Raw genomic sequence first — 6,995 nt, forward strand, 5'->3', positions numbered from 1 at the left:
GCGGAGCAGCGGCCCGGCAGCCCGGCAGTGAGCGGAGTCGCCCCCCGGCGGCAGCGCGCAGCCCCGCGGCTCACAGAGCGCAGGCGCGGGACCGGACACGCGTGGACACGGCAGCGCGAGTGCAGCGCCCTGCACAGCGATTCATGCGCAGTCATGTTCCACAGGTGAACATCATTTGGGATTATTATTATTATTATCTTGAATATGTTTAGCTGCCTTTTTGTATTCCTTTAAACTGCCTTTCGATACATTGTATTTGAACTGTTATACATGTCTATACACAATACATAAGGAAGCCTCAGGAATGTCGCTGAGATATTAAGCACAAGCAGGGGCGGACTGGGACCACAGCAGCCCCCCATACCGGACCACAAACACCGTCAACCTCATAGGTTTCTGTCAGCTGGTCCAGCGCTATCCTCAAACAGCTGCTTTCAGTTACATTGTTATTATCGGTTTTGTTTGTTTGTTTGGGGGGTAAATGATAAATGTAATAACAATGCTGACAATTCATTTATCATTTCTATTTGATGAAGGCAGAGCCGGCCCTAGCCTTTTGGGGGCCATAGGCGCCGCAAAACATTTTAGTGGTGCCCATCTTTATGGCGGAGAGAAAATGTTAGGTAAAACTAAGAGACACAAACATTTAAATAGTGCACGTCACAGAACTGTATTGCACTTTAACATACACTGCAATAGATTTAGTAATACATACGCATTTAAATAGTACACTGTGCACATTGAAATAACGGCAATAACTCCTAAAGAGTTTAGGTAAAAAAAAAAAATACCCACCTTAAATACTCAGTACTGAAAATACTATATTACACATTAAAACACAAAATGTATTTACCAAAATACTATACTATCAAAAATCATTAGCTGACAACTGGAAAACTACTAATCATTAGCTCTCTATCAAAGTGATCACATCACCAACATTTTCAAAACATGATTATTACTTCATCCGATTGAGCCGGATTATTGCTTTATATACAGTAGTTCATTGCTCACAAAGTGATGACACTGTACAGTCCCACTGCTTGCAATATACAAAACGGTTGTTAAAGTTGCAGTGACCTTCTCTTCATGATCTCCTCAGCAGTACACACTGATCCGCATCATATGTACACGCAGCACACAGACACACACATACACACACATACACACACAGACACACACATACACACAGACACACACATACACACACAGACACACACAGACACACATACACACACAGACACACACATACACACACAGACACACACAGACACACACATACACACACAGACACACACATACACACACATACACACACATACACACACAGACACACACATACACACACAGACACACACAGACACACACATACACACACAGACACACACATACACACACAGACACACACACACACACATACACACACAGACACACACATACACACACAGACACACACAGACACACACATACACACACAGACACACACATACACACACAGACACACACAGACACACACATACACACACAGACACACACATACACACACAGACACACACAGACACACAGATTGAAGCCCCTCTTCCTCTCAGGTTCACACGCTCTCAGTTTACTGCACTGGAGAGGATCGCTGTTTCCTGCGGCCCTGCAGAGGGCAAAGTGTCTCATTGCGCCGTGCTGCTGTTTAATACTTTGTTTGAATGATCTTACCGAGAGGTTTTTCACGTGAATAGACGTGTTTGATACAGTTAGTGAACAGTGCACCACAGAGGATCATGAGAATTGGAAACAAAAGCGTCACGCATTGCCATTAACCATGAAACGCACGTCAGCACTTTAACTTGAAACCCACAATAAACGGGCCAGTTATGTTGCAATTTTAAAATGTGACCATTTCAGGGTATATTATTTCAAACGGTAGCGTTTGCACATAAACTGCTTGCTGTGGAAATGAGCGTTTGTCCGATGTTTTGTGGTGGAGCAAAAATGTAACGCATCAATGACCAACTGCAGCAGCACTGAGAGCCGGTCAGCAGCTCAGTCTGTCTGCATTGCTGCTTAACATGTGGGTGGCTAGTTATCTGTTCACATAGTATGTTGTGTTGATTTCAAAGCTACTGATTCCGATTGAAAATGAGTTCAGTAATAGTTAGCTTGTTGCACTGAAGTCTCACACAAGCATCACTCGACAGGTGAGGTGAAATTATGAACAATTTGACACATGCCTCTATCTTGCGCCTGCGTGTCCTGGCCCTTTTCCCTGCCCCCACCCCCTCTCTCTCTCTCTCTCAAATTCAAATTCAAAAGAGCTTTATTAGCATGACAAGTTTACACCCGTTTTGCCAAAACAAGTACAGGGGGTTCCACTGCAAAACATAGAACAGTGCAGTGGGCAATAAAACTGTATACATACAATACACACACGTTTACAGACATTACATACATTAATATACATCGAACACAGCATTTACAAAACAATTCTGTATGAATTGGTACTATATATGTATACATAGTATACAGTGTATTTTACAATGTCTCTCTCATTTTGGGCAGGTAAGCACATAGTCCTCACCTACCGCTGTCTCGACCACACTGCACCAAGCTACCTTCAGACACTCGTCTCTCCATACACTCCCTCCAGACCACTGCGCTCCTCCAGTGCCAGAAGACTAACTGTGCCTCCTCTCCACTCTCCTTCCTCCAGAGCCGCTCCTTCTCATCCCTGAACCCTAAATGGTGGTACGACCTGCCCACCGAAGTCAAAACAGCAGAGTCCTTGACCTCATTCCGGCGCTTACTCAAGACACATCTCTTCCAACAGCACTTGTAATATTAGTCCTCTATCCCTGCTAGATAGCACTTCAGTTTTATTATGCTTCTCGCGTTCTTGATTGTTTTCCTCCTTGCTCCCTTTCCCGTAGCCCTCGTCTGTAACCATACATCTTGACAGCACTTAGCTTTACCGTCCAGGATGTAGGAAGTCTCTTACTGTACTTGTGTAAATTGGAAATTGGAATTTGTAAAATGTATTATTTTTATTTTTATAAAATTGTATATATTTTTGCACTTTGTTTGCACTTATGTTGTAAGTCGCCCTGGATAAGGGCGTCTGCCAAGAAATACAAATAATAATAATAATAATAATAATAATAGTCGGCAGCCAGCTCTGCTGTATGCTCATCCTCTCCTAACAGGATTTTTATTTTGCCTTCACCACTGAGCTCTTGGAAGCCTGTGACCTGGGCTGAGAGTTTCGGGAGGCGCGTGTCCCTGGCTGTGGAGTATTTGGTACAGTGCAGCAGGAAGTGCATATCGTCCTCCACCTCCCCCTGCTCACACTGTCCACACAGTCTCTCTTCTCTGGGCTTCCAGGTCTGCCTGTGTCACCCTGTTTCTATTTCCAAGCTGTGGGCACTGAGTCTGTACTGGCTCAGGGTTTGTCTCTGTTTGGGGTCCTTCACTCTCACCAGGTACGGTGCCAGGCTGTAGTCCCTCTGTAGAGAGCGCTAAAACTGCAGTTTATGCTGCTGTTCAGTTTCTGTGTGCCAGCGCTCAAGGTATTGTGCTCTCATCTTCTTGGTGATGCTGTTGATCCTGGTGCCCGCTGTCTGTCCGCTGGGGCTGGTGTGGCTCTGCTCAGTGAAGGGCTGTGCCAGGGTGCGAATGGCGCACTGTTTAGGGCCATGCTCCTGGCTCCGCAGTGCTGTGTGGCAGTAGGAGTGAGGGTGGCTGTTGTTGAGGTGTACCCAGTACTTCAGTGCCCTCTTGTGCACAGTGAGCAGCAGGAGGAGGTGGCCCAGCTCAGCTCTGCATGCGTTGTTGGCTGCGCTCCTGTGCAGCTGGAGCAGGTGTCTGCAGAAGTCCAGGTGCAGGCTCTCAGTTGGGCTGCTGTCCCACTTGCTGTGATCAGGGTAAGTTACTGGGCCCCACACTTCGCTACCATACAGGAGGATTGGAGACAATATACTGTCAAAGATTTTAAGCCAGATCCTCACTGGGGGTTTTAGGTTGTACAGTCATTTTTATTGCATAAAAAGCCCTGCATGCTTTTTCTTTCAGTGCACTTATAGCTGCATTGAAGCTCCCTGATGCACTAATGTCCAGACCAAGGTATGTGTAATTGGTTGTGTGCTGTACTGTGTTGCCATTTAGAAAGAATTGAAATTTCTGTGCCTGGTTCTTGGCTTTTTTCTGGAACACCATGATTCTGGTCTTGTCCAGGTTGGCTTCCAGGGCCCAGTCCTGGCAGTACTGCTCTAGTATGGTCAGGCTCTGCTGCAGCCCCTGCTGTGTGGGTGAGAGCAGGACCAGGTCATCAGTGTACAGCAGTAGTTTGACAGTGGAGTGGTGCAGAGTGAGGCCTAGGGCTGCTCCAGCACGGAAGCCAGCTCATTAATACAGATATTAAAGAGCGTAGGACTCAGGCTGCAGCCCTGTCGCACTCCGTGACCCTGGTGGAAGAACTTGTGGCCAACCTTCACACTGCACTGGTTTTCCTGGTACATGTTTTTGATGATGTCATAGGCTTTCCCTCCTATGCCACTCTCCAGTCGACGAAGTCGACGAAGCAAGCGAAGACTTTCCCCTTGTTGGTGCCGTGTACATGTTTGTTGAGGAGGCTGTGCAGAGTGTAGATGTGGTCGGTGGTGCGGTGTTTGGGAAGAAAGCCGATCTGGCCTCTGTGCAGCACACAGGATTGTGCTGTTCAGGATGCTGCAGAAGACCTTCCCCAGGCTGCTGCTCACACAGATCCCTCTGTAGTTGGAGGGGTCCAGCTTGTTGCCACTCTTGTAGATGGGGGTGATGAGCCCTTGGTTCCACAGAGCAGGGAAGCAGCCAGCAGTCAGCACCAGGTAGTACAGCTTCAGCAGGACCTCCCGTAATGCCAGGCTGCTGTGCTTCAGCATCTCATTGGGGATACAATCTGCCCCACTAGCTTTTTTAGATTTCAGGGATTTTATTTTTCCTTTAGTTCCTGCAGGGTAATGGGGGTGTCCAAATTTTGTTCTGGTGTTAGAGTTTGCTCTGGTATTTCTTGGAATAGATTTTCAAAGTAATTTTTCCAAATGTTGCCATTTTGAATTGCCAATCCTCTATTTTGCTTGGTGTAATTGAATTGGTTCCAAGTTTCCCAGAAGGTGTTTTGATCAATTGATTCTTCAATTTTTTCCAGTTTTTTTGGTGATTATAATTGTCTCTTTTCTTTCTCAGGGTGTATTTGTAGTGTTTCAGTGTGTGGTGGTAGTGATGTCATAGTGCGGTGTTATCTGGATCTCTGCGCTTCTGGTTGGAAAGAGATCGCAGTTCCTTTCTGATTTCTTTGCATTCAGCATCAAACCATTTTTCTTTTGACTGTCCCTTTTTATTCTGTTAGACTTCTTGGCTAGGATTTCAAAGATGTCATTTAGTTCTCTTATTGCTCAATTTACTCCATTTGTGTTTGATTGATAATTTTTATTTTGAAAGTTTTGCAATAAGTTCCCAGCCTGTGTATTGGAGTGCCTTCCCATACTCTGAGAGGCTCTGCTGTGTCCACTAATAGGAGGCAGTGAGGTTGAGGAGGTTGGAGGCGGTCTGCTGGCTGGGGTTTGGCTGGTCTGTCCTCTTTATGTACAGCACTGTGTGACAGTTGTCGGACAGGAGGGTTTGCTGCTTGACTGTAAATGCAATAAATAGTTTGGGTCCATGTCAGTAATTGCGTAGTCCACTATGCTAGTGCCAAGTGCTGAGTTGTAAGTGTATCTTCCTAAGGAGTCCCCCTGATCCGGCCATTGATGATGTACAGCCCCAGGCCTCGACACAGGCTCAGAAGCTCTTTGCCACTCTTGTTGACCACGCTGTCGTAGCTGTTTCTCTGGCGGGTCACACTGCTGTGGTACCATGGGCCATTTCCAAAGACATGGTTGTTTCCCTCTGTGGAGATGAAGTCAATCTCTTCGCCTGTTCTGGCGTTGAGATCTCCACAGATCAGCACACTGCCCAGTGTCTGGAAGTGTGCTGCCTCTGACTGCAGAGTGGGGCAGCTCTCAGGGTTGGAGTAGGGGGAGTCTGAGGGGGGGGTGTAGGCTGCACACAGGTATGTGTCACATTGGGCTGAGATCAGTGAGCCTTTAATTTATCCACAAGTGCGTTTCTCCTCTTTTTACCGGGGTAATGAAGTGAACGAGCTCCTCTTTATACCATATGATGATCCCGCCGGAGTCTACACACTGGTTACATCCGTCAGGTTTCATTTCCCCCGAATCACCCATTGCCCAATTAGTCAGGTCTTCTCCATGATACTTCCCAAGCTCACCACCAGAGGTCTCCAGTGTACACAGTCACGCCCTGTGTAGTTCCCAGTTCCCACTGATGTAACCCGTGACTGTACTAATGACTCCAGTCCAGTGCACCTCCACTCACCTGCTCCCTGTCACAGCTCATCACCTGTAGGTACACCCCCTGGCTTCCTGACATCATTATGAAGTCTTATTATTCCTTGTGTTGCACTACAGAGCGTTTTCCTGATTACCTGCTGCTGCATTCTCGGCCATACTTTTCATTCCCGGCACCGCCTTTTGGATTCTGCTTGCCTGTCTTGTTTGCCCTGTGCTTGACCACCGTCTGCCTTATCGACCTTGATTCCTGGACTTTCCCCAATGCACTGTTTGCCGGATCACGACTCTTGCCTGTCCCTGAATTTGCCTCTTGTTCCACACCTGGGCTTGCTACCCTGTAGAGTCTGTTTGGCACATTTAGGAGCATCTTCCTCATGAACCTTTTGTTTTTTTCCGACCCGTTTCTATTGAATCACTCCGTGGTGCAAAAGCTGGACTCGTGTGCATTTGAATTTGAATGAGAATTTACATAACCATAAGCTCAGCCTCCTCCTTAGCCAACCAGATAGCCAAGCTGGCTCATTTATCTTTAGCGTTGCTGGCCATTGCACACAGATCACCCAAATGCTCGTTATGACAGAACAAGAGTGCAAAAATCAAATATATTTGTTTCAAGTTCGA

The 6,995-nt window shown here is 46.7% G+C and overlaps 1 long non-coding RNA gene across 1 annotated transcript; it reads left to right on the forward strand.

The window, feature by feature from the left end:
- Positions 1–25: 25 nt before the first annotated feature.
- LOC136751655 (uncharacterized) lies at positions 26–3,063 on the forward strand. Its single transcript, XR_010817045.1, has 2 exons — positions 26–164; positions 2,702–3,063. It is a non-coding gene; the product is annotated as an uncharacterized LOC136751655 (long non-coding RNA).
- The last annotated feature ends 3,932 nt before the right edge of the window (positions 3,064–6,995 follow it).

Source organism: Amia ocellicauda, chromosome 6 (genome assembly GCF_036373705.1).
Source record: "Amia ocellicauda isolate fAmiCal2 chromosome 6, fAmiCal2.hap1, whole genome shotgun sequence".
In the NCBI taxonomy this organism is placed as follows: Eukaryota; Metazoa; Chordata; class Actinopteri; order Amiiformes; family Amiidae; genus Amia; species Amia ocellicauda.